Source organism: Cryptomeria japonica, chromosome 8 (genome assembly GCF_030272615.1).
Source record: "Cryptomeria japonica chromosome 8, Sugi_1.0, whole genome shotgun sequence".
NCBI lineage: Eukaryota > Viridiplantae > Streptophyta > Pinopsida > Cupressales > Cupressaceae > Cryptomeria > Cryptomeria japonica.
Window position 1 is genome coordinate 577,184,226 of NC_081412.1, and position 19,964 is coordinate 577,204,189.

Below are 19,964 nucleotides of genomic sequence, written 5' to 3' on the forward strand. Positions count from 1 at the left end.
GTATTTGATAGCTTTCTTCATAATGTTGATGCAAAACATAAGTTACCCCCATAAGGTGTGATCCAAATATACATGGGGTCATTGCACAACTCTAACAAACATTCCATGTTGATTTGGTCATTGTATCCTCCAAACAAAAAACCCATAGTGATTGATACACAAAAAGCCTTCAGACACATTATGACTTTCAAGGTTGGTGAAACACACCCAATAGTTATAGCTGATTTAGGGGTGAATATTGCCAAATTGAATAAGGGCTAGACTCAATTGTGGTTGAGAGAAAACAAATCTAGTAAGATTGAAAATATCAAGTTGAATAAAGAAATTGATCATCTAAAGGAGATGTTGAAAGAAAAGGAGCCGCAAAGACTGTTAATGCAAGGTGAGAGCTCATAACCTCAAACTAACGTTGGTAAATTAAGAGAAGAGAATTATCAGCTCTAGGACCAATTAAGAGAAGCCAAAAGTGAAGCCATGACAATGCTTATCCAAAAGAGGTTTACTGAAATGATGACATGGATGGACAAATATTGGGATGTCTACACTAGGAACCTGACCATTATTGAGGATCATGAAAGACTGGATAAACAAATGCATGAGAGATTCAAAGAGTTACAAGGTGAGGATCAAACCGATCCTGATATAGTGTAGAATTGTGAAAGACTGATGAAGACCCATAAGAAGTATCTAGAAGCACTTAAATCAAAGGGAGCTAATTTCCTCAATGACATATCAAATAACATTCCACACCTACTTAATAAAGATGGAGAACAAAAGGAGAAGTTGGATTGGATTAGGGAATGCCAATAGGTGCTCAGAGATGTACTGAAAGCTACCAAGAATGAAAATGTTGATAAGGTGGTAGAGTACATAGAAAGCATGGTGTTGATGGAGGTAGAGGCTTGAGATGCAATCCTTGATTATGATACTCGATCTGATGGGAAATATTTGGCATAATTAACTAGTGTGCATTTATGCTTAACTAGATGATTAGTTTCTTTAAGTGTTTAGTTTATCTCCAAAACACCTTTTTCAAAGGGTGCAAACCTTTGATATGTTATAAAGTAATCAATATAATCATTTGCAAAGAATTTTGAATTTAGTAAATTTTTCAAAAGTTTAAGTTTCAAGGAGTTTGATGTTTCAAGAGAAAGATTTTATTTCAAAGTAATACAAAAGAAATCAGTTTCCTTATTTGCAAATTGTGTTGTGAAATCTTTCATTTTCAAATTAGGTCTCTGTTATAATTATATGTACTTGATAATTACTACTCTAAGTCACCATGTAAATAAATTATGTGTTGTTACATAGCTGGAGCATCAAGATACATCTGAGAATTATTTTTCTTGTTGTGTCTTGTTTAATTGGTCTTTCATATGAAAAGTTAAATTCAATTAAACTAACTGTGAACAACATCATACAATTATATAGCATTGGAGGTTGGGTAGTTGACAGATCCATCCAAAAGAGGGTTTAAAAATTATCTTTCAGAGTTATACATAGGGTTTGCAAGTTCATGACTCTATTGCCCAAAATAAATAAGGCACTGGTCTATTGTACACAAATTTTAATTCAAGATCAATCAAATCATTTACTCACACCTTTTTAGTTTCTTTTCCATGTTAGTAGGAGATAAAAGTAGAGAGTAGGTGTAAGAAGTAAAGATAGTAGGAATTAGATTGAAGCAAGAATTAATCAATTAAAGTAGATAATCAAGGAAGTGGTAAAAATAAAATAATAAAAATAGTAAGATAACCTATCCCAAAGGTATATGCCACTTTGAGATAAAATAAAAGAGTAGAAGATACACTATGAAATCTGATATAAAAGGCACCAAGTTGGAGAGTCATTTGGTGAGAAGGTACACCCGTCTGGGTTCTATAGACCCTGAAGTGAGAGAGTTAGCAACCTTGAAAGATTTACTCTATTAGTTGGCCAAATCAATTGGAAAACTTGATCATTGAACAAGGAATACTCATATAATTTTCCAATCTCTTGATTTGAGAATCAACATATTGTAAGACAATCATCATCATTTTTATTTTATTATCCCGCTACTAATCCTAATCTTAACATCTCATCTCAATTCATCTAATCGTCATCATAATATTCTCCAATCTTATCTTAATTTTTTTAATCCTCATCTCAATACTTCTTAATTTCTTCTTAATTCTTCTAATGCTCACGTAAATATATCATCATGATATCTCCATAGACAATCGAACATATAACACTACCTTAGTAGATATGACATTTAGTTATGAGTTCCATCATTATCACTAATCTTTAAAATGTTGTCTCGATATTGATACATGGTTGAATGATAGAAAAGAAATATTAGATAGTAGATACCAATCAAAAAGATAGACCAACACTAATATACAACAAAAAGTGTCTTCAACCAAAAGTTATTTGTACCTAAGAAACTATCTAATAATATATATCATTCACAACACAACTACACCACTACATCAAGGGTTGATATCAATTATAGAACAAATTCACCACTACATTGAGGATCATGAGCTACAACACAAGTCCACTACTATATTGAGGGTTGGCATCAATGACAATGCTTAGTCATCAATGACAACAATTCCCAACAAAAGATAACTATCATGATCAGATCAAACTTTAAGAATCGAATGAAATACTCGTGCATAAAGGGTAAACTAATGGTTAGGCTATAAGTTGGAAAATTCTGCAATAATCAATCCATAATGAAATTATAAGTTATTGAGTTGTAATATTACCTTGTACAAATGAGCTCAACTTGGTGATGATTTAATTTCAAGATTATAATTACACTTTGTATTGGTTCAATGGTTTAGGTGATACTACTTCATCCTAAGCATATCATCACCTTTGTCAAGATCTCTAAGCCTTTGTAGATCTAAACATCTATTATTTTCTTACTAAAAAATTAAATAGATAAAATATTCATGACAAAGGGAAATCAATATTAATTATAAAATATAGTTCTAAATGTTCATGTTCTAAGTTTTCATCAAACAAAATCTTACATGATACTTGGATCATCTTATTGTATCACTAATCAAGATTCAAAAGCTTCATCATAATAGATTGGAATTACATAGTACTAGCATAACATTCACTACCTCCAACAAGATGATGTTGGTCTCACTTATTTTCACATTTAATTAACTGATAATCTTCTTAAATAATCGATTTAACCCTTATTATACATTCATTATTATTGATTATAATTAAATTGACTACATCTTTTAATACACCCAAGTGAAACTATGAGACTAATAACAAACTGAGGCATGAGTTTAAATGTATAAAAATCCAAAGGAAAATAAAGAAAGATTGGAACTAGTATTTTACCTTCCTATTTATGAATTAAAAGATAACTAGTAGTCTATATCAACTCTATTTCTAAATAGATAGGATGATATGATACGTTATGAAATCCACGTATGGAGAAGATATTGAGGTATCAATACGAAGTGATATGACATGAAGATAATAATTTATTGAATTGATGTTTGAAAAGGAAAATACAACAACCATAACTCATCCTAGTATAATCAACAATTAATTTTGTTTAGGACCTGATTTCAATGTAATGTAGAGTTTAAATGTGAGGTTGTGTAGATTACTTGATGGTAATGGTATAGTTTTTTCAAATTTAGAGCTCACCCAATAATTCAATTTGTGAAGTCAGTCCACACAATGCAACACAATTTGTGAAGTCAATCCACACATTGCAAAACACTTTGATGTTTTCCATCAAGTCGAAATTCCAAGTTTAAACCATTCAAAGGCAAGCAATCTATAACAGTTCAATGTTAAAAGACAGAGGGTTTGAGAGAAAAATTATTTAAAAAAAAAAAAATATGAAATAGATTTTAGGAAGTTTTTTGTTTTTTGTTTTGTTTGTTTGTTTGTTTGTTTGTTTTGTTTGTTTGTTTGTTTTAATTCTTATTTTCACTTTATTCATGTTTTTCATTTTTAATTTTATATTTTGGAAATAAATATAATATCTAAGTGATTTCCTTCGTGAAAGCAAATGAAACAATTTACATTTAATTTTTCATCCTATGTGATATAATTAATTCAATGCACTTCCCAACTAATGGAAGGTTTTCAACTGCAAATTAAATAATTGTAACCAATTTAATATAATCCTTAATACAGCTAACTTAGCATTATTTTTCCTTTCTTTTAAAATTCTTTTTCAATTTCACAGAAATAGTTTTAACAATTATAATGGAGTGATTTATTCATGAAATTCAATTAAATGACAATGGAAAATAAGCCAATCAAATAAAATCATATAATTATGGATAAATCGCAACACAAACAAACTCTATAATTATGATATTTCTATTAGGATTCGCCCACATCTCCCTATACATAATCTAAATTTAGATTCCAATACAAAATAAAATGTTAGAATCACCTTAATGCAAAGTAATAAAGCATAATGATCATTAGGTCTAAGATCATAGTCATGAAAAACCAAGGTGCAAATGTTAGAGTTGTTACACATGACTCATGAAGATTCACATGTATACAAAAGTGGAGGAAAAGAAAGGCACAAAAGTGTATACTCTACACTTTGATGTCCCCTTTTCTAAATATTTTATCTTACTACTCAACTCATCGATCTCATTCCTCAGCCCAATAGAAAAATATCCTTCACAAGTACCTTAATCATGATTGATATGTTCCTTCAAGTCTCCTACCAACCTATATAATGAGAAATAATGCAACCCAATTTGTAGACTAGCTTATCCGATTCAAAAGTTGAATCTCAATGGTCTCTTTCACCAAATGTCTCGAGTTGTATGAATACAAAAATTATATTTAATGTGAAAAGAACACACCGTAACAAGTCAAATAAACTAAAAACTATCTATTTTTTAACACACACTACAATAACGAAAATGAACCAACATAAATATGATCAACAACAGAAAGATTAAGTACATATCTATGTAAGAAGCAAACATCGTCTTCAAGGGTTCACCCTTCAAAACGATAATAGATAAAATTATCCATGCAAGAAAAGATGTACTTCTAGTTTTGGTGGAAGCACAACACTGCAATCATAGTAGCAAATTCCACTCCATAACATAACCTTACTACCACCATCCACCATCGATCCATTACATATGCATCTTCATCTTTAGCAATTATATTATTTTGATTCTCAGTATTCTATTTTGAAGGGGGTCCATAAAGGTTGCAAAATCGTAGAAATGAAGAAGCCTCAAAGGTTGAAAACTGCTTCCTTTGTGAGATTAGCCCGAAAAGGATTGTATAGGAAAGATTCAACACAAGGAATGTGAGATTTAAGAATTGGGAAAGAATCTTTCTTGATAACTTGTTTTTTGAAAGATCCAAAGATTCCAAGTAAACCATTGTTCCTAAAGATTCTAAGATTGAACCACTCAAATTGTGTTTTGATATGTTGAGAGAGATTAAACCCTTAAGGAGTCCCATTTTTGAATGAATATTATCTGACAACTTATTACATGATAGATCTATGAACTTGTCTGCTCTGATTATCTTCTGGTATGAAGTTGCCCTCCCTTTTATCTAAATTGTTACTTCATCAGCAAATTTGAATAGACATTGTTCCTCAATATACCAATAAGCACAACCATACCTGGAATATTGGACATCAAAAATTTATGAAATATTGAACATAGCATATAGCTTGGTAACATCTGAGAGAATACTCCCTGATAATTGGTTACCAGATAAATCAAGAATTTTTAGATTTTGCATCCTGAATAGATAGAATGGAATTCTATCATTAAACTTATTAGAAGCTAAACTGAGAATTCTTAAATTTGTCAATCCAAATATGAATGCTACCTTCAAATTTTTTATTTCCCAGATGAAATACTTGGAGGTCTGTTCAATTTGCTATAGATGAAGGAATAATAACTTGGAACATATTTCCATTGACATTTAATGTGCGAAGAACCTTCAGACTTCCCAACTCCTTTGGAATCTCTCCTTGCAAAATATTTTGAGCCAATTTCAATACTGATAATTCAGAAGATCTCCCAGTGTTTGCTGGAATGGTACCAATCAACTTGTTCTTTGACAAGTCTAAAACATTAGAAACATTAAAACCGATACATATAGAACTTGGAATTTGTCCAGTAAAATCATTCCCTGACAATGATTTTACTGGACAAATTAGATATATGTGATAGATCTAATATATCTAAAAAGATTTCAAAAGTCGGAAGAGAGTGCCATATAATCTATTCCCATGTAAATCCACTATTTCAAGAGCATGGGATTCTTTGGTGTTTAGACAGCATTCCAATTGATTGTTTGAAAAATTGAGCTCTCGAAGATTAGGAAGATCCCACAGCCAGGAAGGAAGAGTTCCCACTATTGTTATCTGAATGATCTAGCACTTCCAACTGATATTGCTGGGACAAAAATGCAGGTAAGTCACCTTCTATATTGTAAGGCCCCATCCCAAGGGAGTAAAGCTGGGCAAATTGAGGAACCCAACTTGTAGAGATGTTAATAAAAAGATGATTTTCTAAAAGGTCCAGTACTTCAAGGAGACTTAGATTTTTGAGCAGCTGAAGTCAAAATTTGCTTGTTAATCGGTTGGAAGAAAGTGACAATTTTTTTAAACTAGCCATATTTGAAATTGAAACTGGAATTTTTCCTGAGTACAGCTGGTTATTGCCTAGAGTGAGCACACCTAATGTTGGAAGCAAACACAGACGGAGGAATATGACCACTTAACTGGTTGTGACTAAGGCCCAAATATGTAAGGGATGAAAACCTACCAAAAGAGGATGGTATACTGCCCTCCAAATTGTTATAGCACAGATCCATGAACTTAAGTTTTGAAAATTTTGCAATAGAGGAGGAAATGCTCCTCCTAGTTTGCATGAAGGAAGAGTTATCAGAACAAGTGATGAAAATTGGCTCAGAATGAAAGAAATGTTTCCTTTCAAGTCAACATTACTGCCAAGCATAAGTTTTCTCATTCTTGAATGGGCCAAGAAACTGGGAGGGATGGAATCATTTAGACCACAGTCATAGAGATCAAGTCAAACCAGTGACGACACGTTTTCAAACCAAGAGGGTAGGTCAAAGGGGAACATATTCCCGGCTATATACAGATGTGATAAAAGGGTAAGATTTGAGAGATCTGGAATATTACCTAAGAGTTCACAGTAAGACAGGTGAATTTGGGTAAGATTGGCAAGGTCGTTAATGGCCTCAACCCAGTACTTAGACACAATTCTCAATTTCACTCCATTCATTCTTAAAAATTCCAGGCTTCTTAGATTTCTGACCCATACATCAAACTTACTACTGTTCAACTCACAGTAACTATTCGAAGTTATGTATTCATAATCATTATCTGAAATATCCAAATGATGCAAGCTTGATATATTTCGCAACTCCAGAGGGACTTCACCACAAAATCCAGCATCTGACAAGGTAAGAAATGTGAGTCTCTGCATTTTTGAGAACTGAAGAGGAATGGAAATACCTTTAAAGCTATTCCCACTCAGATCGAAGTGTCGTAGATGCTGCAAATCAAACAGCGATGGACGAAGCTCCCCACTCAGGTTCTGGCCCTCAACTTAATCACATCCATAATGATAAACAGTTCTTAAATCATCACTTTCATAATAGTCATCACTTAAATCAAGGTGCATGAAATGGGATGTATGGTAATCACAGGGCAACACCCTCCCACTCGCAACAATTGAAACCCCTCCAAGAGGATAAGTGACCTGAAGAAAGATTCAGACCAGCCTTGAAATCCACCAAATAATTTCTCTCAGCTTTTAAACATGCTGTTAAAAATGGGAAATGAATTATCACCCAAATCAACAAAAATCTACAGCCCACAGCCATTTTAAACTAAAGTAAACGCATTGTGTTCCAATTCTGCAATTTACAATTGTTACCCGGGTGAGTATAAATAGCAAAACAGTAAAGAACACATGTTATTTTCTAGTGTGTTTCAAACAGTTTGGAAAGCAAATGGAGAAGAAAGATCGCAGCAGTGTGGAAAAGGTTTGATAGATTAACTCTGACGTCAAACTTCTGTAATGCATGATGGATGGCTGTTTCGCGTCAAAACCACTTCTATACCGATTAGGGAAGACTAGAAAAGTCTCCGTATTGGATAGCTTCAGTTAGCTTAGAGCTGAAGAATTAGCGTTCTTGAAATAGAGGTCATAAATTCAAATCCTACAATGGGGTATAGTATGTATGCCTCATTTGTAGTACAGTTAAGTACCTCTCACGAGGGAGTCCCATATTGCTCTAACTCAGATTGCTGACATCATGGACTATAAAAGACCATTCCCTTCCCTTTTAAGACTAAAGAAGTCTTGTTATATGTGTTTGCACCTATGTGAGTAGTATTGTGAAGGAACATGGTGGTCTAGTTGAAGGACAAGTAATAATTGAAGTCTACAAATGAGAAATGGTTATCTAAATGATTGATGGCCCTAAATGGTATACATAGTGAACATTTGGTAATTAAGGTGTCCTTTGATTCCATCTATTTATTATGATAATTGTTTTTGAATAAGGGAAAATAGGTTTTAAGGGGACCAGAAACCATTTATTATGATAATTGTTAATTTAAATAAACTTTTACAATTAAAATTCAAAATTTTAAGGACTTTTGAGAAACATACTCAAATAATATTTTATAGAAGTCAATAGTCTTCTCTAATCTCTTATGGTATATCACTTAAAATTAATGTCTAGTCTATAGAATCTTGTTGACCGCTTTAGAAAGCAAGATTAAAGAGAACATGTGTGGAAAGACAAAGATATAAAGAGAACGTTTGTTCACTTTTGTTACATTTTGACAATTTTTTTGGCTATCCATTCCACACAATGTGTGGCCAAAATAGAAATGGTTTATATTGAAGAGATAAAAAAGAGGACGGTAATTGTTTTGAATAAGTAAAAACAGGTTTTTGAAAGGAACCCGAACCTTTTACATAACAGGAAATAGAAAATTCATTAGAGCTTAAAAGAGTCGTACCTGATCACCCCAACAAAAAAATGATCCCACCCGAACCAAAGTGGGATCACAAAACACAAAGATCTGCATAAGGACGACAAATAGAAAGCAAAAGGACAACACATAGACAAAGACAGAGACCAAGACAACTACATATTTTTCATAATGTCTCTTGTTCTTGAAACATTTTTCCAGATATTAGAGCCAATTGGGATATCTTCAGCATTGAGGAAGCTTAGAAGGGTAGGGTATTGTCTTTTATATTTGTTGTCCCATATCAGATTCATTCTCCCTGGGTGTTATAACCTCTCCAAATCGGCTTAGCCATAAGAAAATCATTCATGTCTCTTAATCTTCTAAGGCCAAGACCTCCCTTTCTTATAGGTTTACAAACCCTATCCCACACAATCAGATTCATTCTCTTCTTCTCCTCGACCTCTGTCCACATAAAAGTTCTTTTAATTTTTTCAATAGCCTCTGCAAACGTGGCGGGAATTATAAAAAAGCTGATGGCATAAAGAGGAATACTCTGAAGAATAGATTTCAAAATTTGAACCTTACTAGCTTGGCTGAGAAGAGAGACTTTCCAACTAGCTAACTTCCTATGAAATTTATCCACAAGAACTCCCCAGAAAGTATCAAGAGGAACTTGACATAAAGGGAGCCCAAAGATATGAAGTAGGAAGATTCCCCAATTGACACCCCAAAATGTTGCTTATTTTTATCTTTCTTCTATCCGGAGTGTTGATGAAATAAACAAAGCCTTAAGACCAATTTATCAGTTGACCAGTAGTTGTCCCATAACTATCCAAAGCTTTCTTTAAACTCCTAGAATATTTCACTGAAGCCTTCCCCATAATAATAGAGTCATCCACAAACTGCTAATGGGAGAAAACTTGATCCGCTGAAGAAGGTTTCAACCCACAAAACTCTCCCTTCTCAACAAGCTTACCAATAAATTTTTCCAGACATTCTGCCATGATAATGAAAAGAACCGGGGATAGAGGATCCCCCTGTCTGTGACCCCTTGAGGACTTGAAGAAGGGAGAAGGAGACCCATTGATTAAGATAGAAAAAGAAGTAGAAGACACTAATTGGTGAATAAGACAGATACTTCTAGAACAGAAACCAAAAGCAGTGAGAACATCCATCATTAATCCCCAGTCCACTCTATCATAGGCTTTGGATAAGTCAAGCTTGAAAAGAAAGCCTTCTTTTTTAGCACTAGCTAGAGAGTGAGTATTTTCATGGACCAATATTATCGTATCCAAGATTTGTCTCCTAGGGACAAAGCCACTTTGTGGGGGAAAATGATAGACGTGAGCAGGCTCAAGATTCTAGAAGTCAGAACCTTAGAGATGATCTGGTACATAGAGTTGAAAAGTCTTATAGGTCTAAAAAGATCCATGGAATCAACTCCCATCTTTTTGGGAATAAGGGCAATGAAAGTGCCATTCAATTCTTTCAAAATTCTTCTAGCACCAAAAAATTCTTTCACAACACTGGAAACATCATCTCCAACAATATGCCAGTACATTTGAAAAAAGAACATGGGAAAAGCATCCGGGCCCGGGGCCTTGTTACCTTGAAAGGAATTGATAGCTTTCAAAATCTCATCATTGGAAGGGATAGCAGTAAGATATGAATTCTGATCTGCATCCAAGATAGAGGGGATACAATCCATAAGGTCCTTTTGAGATTGCAAGTCCAAATTCTATTCCTTAGTCAGGAGGATGGAGAAAAACTCCATGGTTGCCTTCCTCACAGATTTTTCATCTTCAACAGTTCTACCATTCACTTTAAGTTGTGATATCCTATTGATAGCCTTATGTTTTAGAGTGGACATATGAAATTATTTGGTATTTTTGTCCGCTTCCTTCAGCCAAAAAATTCTTGACCTCTATTTCCAGAAAGTTTCTTCTTTTGCTATTATGTCATGATATTTCATAAGAGTCTCATCTTCAACATCTCTCGAGACCTTTGTATAGCCATTATTCTAAATCTCATCATGTATATCTTTTAGATCTAAGGGAATGGTGTCTTTAGAAGCAAAGACGTTCCCAAAGGATTCCTTGTTCCATCTTTTAACATTATCTTTCACAAACTTCAACTTTTTGACCACCTTATACATAGAATTTCCTTCAATTCTAACCTACCACCATTCCTTGATTTTGCTTTCCATATCCGGGTGTTTTGTCCAAATTCTCTCAAATCTATAAGGGAACTCTCTTCTTCCCTTCTTGGGATCAGCCGTAAAGTATATAGGATAATGAACCATCTTGCCCTTATATGAGCTGATAAAGAACAAAAGTAACAATTAAACCAATACAGAGAGATTAGAGCTCTATCAAGCCTTACTTGAATTAAGTCTTCACCACTCCTTCTATTAGTCTAGGTATATTTAACTCCTTGCAAATCCAAATCATGGAGAGCATTATTGTTCATGAATTCCATTAAATCCAATCTGCTGTCCAGATTGGTTTGGCTCCCTCCCTTTTTCTCATTTTCCTTCAAAGCGGTATTAAAGTCCCCCATAATAATCCACCCATCTTCAACAAACTTACTTCTAAACAAGGATAAGCTTTTCCACAAATCACTTTTACCAGTCTTGGTGTTTGGGGCATACACATTAGTTAAGACCCATGAAATTCCCTCTTTCAAATGCTTAAATCTAATAAAAGCCAGATTGTTGTCTTGAATCAACACTTCCCTTTTTACATTATTTTTATTCCAGAAAGTAACAATACCTCCCGATGCTCCTTAATAACTACCACCACTAATTCCTCCATTACTAAACATTTTCAAACATTCGACCTTATCTTTAGGCATTTTAGTTTCTTGAATCAAAAAAATATTCGGGTTTTTGTCTCTAATCATACTTTTAATTAAATCATGTTTGTGAGGATTATTCAATCCTTGAATATTCCAGGAGGTAATCTTCATGGTTTTTTAGAAATACCTACCACAAAGATGGTTCTTTGAGTCTCGTCTGCTATATTCTTGCTTGTCTCCATGGTCCTCTTCTTTGCATTTGAAATTCTTCCAGGAGAAGTATATTGAGCCCCCACATCCCCAAGTCTACTTCTGGTATTTCTGGTGGATGTGTTATTGTTATTGTTGTTGTTGTTGTTGTTATTGTTCTTTTTTTTTATTGTTCTTGTTATTTCTTTTATCCTCCATTACTTCTTCTTCCTCTTGCTTTGACCCGCTCTTTCCCAATGCCTTTTTGATATATTCCTCATCTCCCCATCTTGGTTCTTTTTTCTCCAGGAAAGTCAATTTGACCTGAGTTGGGGAGGCTAATGAAATCTTTGATAGCCCTTGTTCAAATATATTGTCAGTATTGTCAGGTTGTGCATCTTGGTTCTAGCTTGCTCCATTTTTTGACTCAATTAATTTTGTTACTGAGTTGAAATTGTCTCCCTCTTCTTTATTATCTTTGGATTGACTAACTCCCTTATCCATCTGAGAGTTATTCCTTTTCTCATTCTGATCTAAATTTTGTTATGTCTTATCCTCTTCCTTGTTTTTACTGCTAACTTGTGGCTCTCTTTCTCCATCATTTGAATCCTTTTCACTTTTCTCCTTCTCGTTTTCTGTGTGAGAAATCTTATCATTATCTCCTTTCTTCATTTCATTTCTCGATTCTCTGACTAACGCTTCCTCTATCCTTCCTACTTGGGACTGTTTCTCCTAATCCAAACAATCAGAAGGAGAAACTTTTAAAGATTTGTCCACCTTTTTCCATACTTTAGTTGGGGTTGAGGTTTGACCACATTGCTTGGGCATTTTATAGCCCAATGCCCAACTTTCATACATTGAAAAAAAGAAAAAGGGACTGATTCATAAACAATATTCTGCATCCATTTTTCTAGTTTTGATTCTATCTCTATCTCCTCTAGCATATCCATTTCGGGCCCAACTCCTACACAAATTCTATCATAAATAAGTCTTCTTCTAGATGTCGTAACCGGATCTTTGGTGATAAGCTCCCCAAAAGAATTGGCTATCCCAACAAACACATCTTCCTCCCAATATTCCATGGGAAGCCTAGGTAACTTTATCTAGACTAGAACTTGGACCACAAACTTATCCTCTCTACCCGCATTAGAGTACCATTTCTAGATATACATTAAATATTTTCCTATCGCCCAGGTACCGTTGCTAGGGATATTTCTGCAATCCTCCTCACAAGAGAAAGAAAAGGAAAGACATCCTTTATTCATAGCGACTACATCAACCTGACCTTTCAGATTCCATTTTCTTTTTACAAATCCCCGAACAAACTCAGTGTTCAGTCTTGTCCCAAAGAATTTTCCAATCAGAGTAGATTCCATTTGAGCAATATTTTGATCTATAATTTGATCAAGAATCGATATGGCAAACTTTCCCTGAGAAACATTCAAAGAATTTTTAACCGGGAGAAAAGACGACTTACCTTTGGGTTTAATACCAAATAGAGAGGACCATTTACCAATGTGTCCAATTGATCTGGGATCCCTCGATAAAGGGGTCTTGAGATCCTTCCCATTAGAATCTTCTCCTTTCACTGGATCCCCTGAACCACTTGCCGCCTACTGTCCTGAAATTGTTCTAGATTTGCTGCCTCCTGAGTTTGAATTTTGAAGACGATGGTAATTGTTAATTTAGATAAACTTTTACAATTAAACATCAAACTTTAAGAACTTTTTGAATAACCTCCTCAAATAATATGTTGTAAAAGTCAACAGTCTTATCTGATCTCTTACAATATGTCACTAAAAAGTGATAGTCTTGTCATATTTTATTAGTGATGTCTAGTCTATAGAATCTTGTTGACCACTTTAGAAAGAATGTGGAAAAACAAAGATATAAAGACAATAAAGTGTTTTTCACTTTTTGTACATTTTGTCATTTTTTGGCTAATCATTCCACACAATGTGTGGATAAAATAAAAATGGTTAATATCTAAAAGATAAATATAAACTACAATAATTGTTAATTTAGATAAACTATACAATTTAACATCAAACTTTAATAACTTTTTGAATAACCTCCTCAAATAATATTTTGTAGGAGTTAGTAATCTTCTCTAATCTCTTACAATATGTCACTAAAAAGTGATGTCTTCTCATATTCTATTAGTGATGTCTAATCAACAGAATCTTGTCGACCACTTTAGAAATAAGATTGAAGAGAATGCGTGGAAAAACAAAGATAATAAAGATAATAAAGTATTTTTTCACATCTTGTACATTTTGACATTTTTTGTCAAGCCATTCCACACAATGTGTGGACAAAATAGAAATGATTTATATTGAAAAGATAAAAATATATTATGATAATTGTTAATTTAGATAACATTTTACAATTAAACATCAAACTTTTAGATCTTTTTGAATGCCCCCTCGAATAATATTTTGTAGGAGTCAATAGTCTTCTCTAATCTCTTACAATATGTCACTAAAAACTTATGTCTTCTCATATTTTATTAGTGATTTTATAGTCTATAGAATCTTGTCTACCATTTTAGAAAGCAAGTTTAAAGAGTATGTGTTGAAAAAAAGGGATATAAAGAGAATAAAGTGTTTTTCACTTTTTGTACATTTAGGCATTTTTTTGGTTGGTTGTTCCACACAATGTGTTGACATAATAGAAATGGTTTGTATTAAAAAGATAAAAATAGACTATATAAAATTGTTTATTTAGATAAAATTTCACATTTAAACTTCAAATTTTAAGGACTTTCTAAATAACCTCCTCGAATAATATTTTGTTGAAGTTAATAGTCTTCCCTAATCTCTTATAATATGTCACTAAAAAGTGATGTCTTCTCATATTTTATTAGTGACATGGCTATTTTATAAAATCTTAACCACTTTAAAAAACAAGAATAAAAATAATATATATATAAAAAAACAAAAATATTAAAAAAAGAAAAGAGAGAGTTGTTTTCACTTTTTATACATTTTGGCGTTCTTCTTACCTTTCCGCACAATATGTGGATAACGGAAATAGTTTTAATTTGAATTGAAATGAATAGTGCAAATAAAGGTCGGTTTTATGCTTTATCGATGAGATATGATTTCTAAGGTTACCTTTCACTCACTTTAGAAAAGCAATTGTTTTTAGCTGTCACTGGACCTGTAAAAAATTACAGTGACGTCTTCTCATCCTCCACGGCTGTTTTCACTCGATCTGAAAAAAATTACAGTGCGTTTATTATCGGCTTGTACGATATTACGTAAACTGGTAAGACCAACATTTCCGGTACTCGTTTAAAAACTATTAATAGGAAGACATAAATTTGAATAAAAAGGGGTAAGAATTTATTCAAAATACTGGTAAGACCAACATTTCCAAGGGTAATTGATTCTTATCTTCAACATTCTAATTATGCATATGATCAGAAGCTCATTTGGCCAGACAGTTTGCAACGCCATTCCACTCCCTAGGAATATGAAAATGTTACATAATCCAAAGAAGCACTCAAATGAAGAATCTGGTTAACAACCAAAATTAATTTTCAACTAACATCTTCAAAATGCGGTAGAGTCAACAAGTTCACCGCCACCTGTGAATCAGATTCACAAATGAAACTCTGCCAACCATGAGCACAAGGCAAGGTTTCTCCATGGGGACCCATCTGTGTTGATTTTAAGAATACCCTACAAAGGTGGACTCCACCTCCTTGCAACTAACATCACCAGGTCCACAAGTATTGGGCCTCCAACTGGACATCTTGAAAGATCCGACGATTCCTAAACCTAGCACAAGGGATCTCAGATTAATTTTAGAGGAATTAATTGTGAGTTTCAACAACATGCTTTTGAATGTTGATAATTAAGATAGCTTATTAGAATTTTATTATAAATTATTGTGAATTTTAATTATTATGAATGTTAATTTTAATAGTTTTAAATAATTTTGAGATTTAAGTTAATTAATATTAATTAAATAATATGAATTCTATTTTATTATTTCATTTTATTTTTTATGGAGAGAGAAAGAATATTTTTAGTCTACATATCTTCATACAAGTAGCATTTTAAATTTTAATCTTCTCTTCTTTTTTCAACGTGTCTAATTATGAGTTTTAAATATAAAATTGACAAAACTCATTTATTATGCTAATTATTGTGAATTCTATTTAATTATTTTACTCTAAGAATTTGGTTGATTCTATTTAACTTCAAGACTTAGGTTATTTCTATTTAACTATTTTACTTAAACTTTGGGTTAATCAAGATGAATTTTCAATAACAATTTAATTTCAATATTTAATGTTTTTTATTATTTAATAATGGATTTACATAGATTTAAGTTACCTTTTATCTCTTCTATTTAAAATTTGTATTAAATACATAAAAAAACAATTTTAGTCTTTTCTATGTTTTTAACATGTCTAATTACAAATTTTTAAATATATATTTGACAAAATTCATTAATTATGTAAATTGTACTAACATTAAGATTTAAGTTAATTAATTATTTTCTTTACAAATTCTAATTATTATAAATGCTTATTTATGAATTCTATTAATTGGTTCATTAACATTATAAACCTTTATTAATCAAATTTGCATTTCACAATGTTTATTTAATATTAATCAAGAATTCATTTGACGTTATGTAGGGATAGAAAATGGGGCACCAATCAAACATTCTCACCAAAAATAATACTATCTTGCTTTATGTTCACAAATGGTTCCGAAGTTTTAAATTTTTTTTTTAACATAATTATTCTACGGAATCTTTTAATTTCTTAGAAGAAGACATTCCAACAATCAAGAACAAATGTATTTAATATAATCAATTTCTTAAGTTACTCATTATCATATATTGTAAAATAAAATTATGTTGTGAAAACACTTTGTACAATTTTAATATCCAAATTTTTTTGCATTTATTCATATTTACATTTTTTTAATATTAAAACCAATTCTTCTATATTACAAATACTTATGTATGTATACTACATATTCATCTTTTAATTATTATACCCTCCAATATACTATCAAAAGTACATTTACTATTGATGTAACCATTTTACCATTTTTGGTGCAAGTGCTAGTTAAATAGTTCAGGTTTAAAAGCAATACAGGTTTTAGATGTATCTAAAAATACATTGTGTGAACATACACCATCATTTTGACCCTATTGTATACAAGGATGTCTTCTCAATAACAATTTAAATTGATAGTAAATATCCCTCCAAGCATGTAGGTTAGCTCATCATTGCAACTGTTAAATTTGGTAAATAATCATTTAAATGGAATCCTTTCTCCAACCATATTTAATTGTTCCTCACTTCATATTTTTTTTTGGGCAGATAATAATTTGGGAGCTATGATATTCTCTAAGATTGGTGAGCTAAGTTAACTGCAATCAATATTGATAAACAATACCAAGTTGAGTAGATTATCCCTCCCTCAATATCAAAATATACTAAATTACCTTTTTAAGATATCAAGCAAACCTATTGAAACACCACATTCTAATTCAATAGGAATTATTCCAAAGTTGTAAGTGTTATCAATGAAGAAAAATAAGTTTGAAGGTAGCATTCTTATATAAATTACTCTATTGAAGTACATCCAAACCTTATGCCTTTCTTCAAATTATCTATTATAGTTTATACCACAATTTAACATTTTTAGTTTACAAGAAATGTTGAGAGAATAGAATGGATTTATCATAGGTCAATATTATTTTGGTAGAATTCAAGGTTTCATAGATGAGGATGAATTGAATATTAATCCTAAAGGTAGGGATGAGCACTACTCGTATATTTTCTCCACCATGATAGTCATTGATCTCTCTGTTAACATGGTTGTAGATCAAGTCTTTATTTTATCCCCCCCATTTGTTAGTCTTCAAGTTTTACCTATCACATAGTTGACATTTTATGGTATCCAAAAACCAAATATTTCTTTGCCTTAGTTCTAATCTTGCCCGATCAACTGATCAACTATGTAAAGTTTAAGTCATTATAGTGTCAAAGTTGTCTCTAAGAGGCCCTACCCCTTGTAGCATTGACATATCACTATTTTTTTAACTCACACCCTCACTCTTTGTACTCTTTGTTTGCCAATTTTTTTATATACCAATATGACTAAGTCTAGTTCATTAATAAAGGGGTCTCCTCTCGTCTTAAATATCAGTCAATCACACGTTTTAGGAGCCTTTCTCAAAATTGAATTCTTTTACCATTCCTACTTAGGCCAATAGCCCGATGATAAGCAATTTATTTCTCAAAAAAATCTTTGGGTGGTGATGTCAACAAGTACTATGCACTAAAACATATTTAACGCAAATCAAATCACAAGAGGAGAAAAATGCAAGTGCCTTTTTGGAGAAGGGATGCCAATTTTTATGGCAAGTAAGATGGTATAGAAAAATGTCAAAATTAAATGAGTTAATTGCTTAAGGAACTTATAGAGATATCACCTTTTCATGTGAGCTTCATTTTACATTTGAGGTGGTGAAGAAAGAAAGAGCCAAAGACAAGAGTGGTTTTGGGAATTCTTTTATAGGGCATTTTAGCTTAGGTAAGTATTTCTTTGCTCTAATTCCTTGTTTTCATGATAAAGAATTAGGTTTTAGGAAAGATTTTTAAAGAAAAATGCCCTCGATAATGTATATGAACTATTTCCCTTGCTAACACCACTTTTTCTATCATTCACTTTGTTCCTTATAATATTTTAAAAAATACATGTTTTCCTTATCATACATGCAATGAAGAAGAAAACATCCTTTGGTATACAAAATAAATTGGAGAATGTGAGAGATACCAACATGGGTACATCTAGCCTACGGATAAGGTTGCAAAGATGAGACCCAAGTCCCCTACTACACAAAAGGTGGTCGATTATGGGTTATTAAGAGCAAGACATTACCCACTTATAATTGCATGTCTAGAATTAGGCATGACATGTATTCAGAACTATAATGCCAACTTTTGTGAGGTTAGTGGACCAAATGACATTGTTATAAAAAAGATTGATCCTGAGAGAGAAACTAATGTGTTACAAATCTTCAATCAGGAATGGTACGTGGACCTATCAATACAATATAGGTGGGCGTATTTCAAAATCATGTAGATTACTACCTCGACAAACTAGCCAAACATGGTTGGAAGTAGAAATAAAAGGAAAATAAAAGTTTCCCTCATGAATTAGAATAGAGATTCTCAAAAGAGATATTGTTGATATGATTGTGTTGTTACATAGGGCAACTAGGAGACCAAGCACAAAATACTTTAAAGAATGGATGTATAGGTTTTTATTGGCAATTGTTTTTAAAGATGAGTTTGTGAATTGGGCAACATTTATGAGTAATCCCCTACATGAGCAATTGATTAGCTACCCAAAGAGGTGAGAATTCCATTTATGCTCTATGTTGTTATATATACTCATTGGTAGTGAGGTGACTTGACTTGGCCTAGATGTGGATGACTCACTAGCGAAAGGTAGACCTATTTATGACTGCTTCAACTAGTTACATGATGATATGGGTATGAGAGATTTTTCCCATGTTTATGATGCATTTTTCATGACCCTAATGTGGAAAATTGAAGGGTCTACTGAGAAAATAATCTCTACAAAAGCTATTGCCTTGGTAATACAATTTGGTAGTTTTTATATTAAATTTCACACCTTCACCTATCTAAGGATAGGAAAATATAAAAGTGTTCATTTGAAGGTAACCAAGTATGTTTCAGATTATCTTATCTTTCTATAATTGTATCACTAGATGGCATTTGTGAATATCAAATATTCAACTTTTAACAACAAAGTGTACTCTTTCCCTTTATCTTTGTCTTATTTCTCTTGCAAAAATAATGAAGTTATGAAGAGCGCAAACAAATTTTTGATTGGGTTTGGTTTTCATCATTTGCCATTGAGAAGTAATTTTGATAGTAAGGGTTATGCTCAAGAAAATATTTATGGCTCTACTTCATACCTCCATA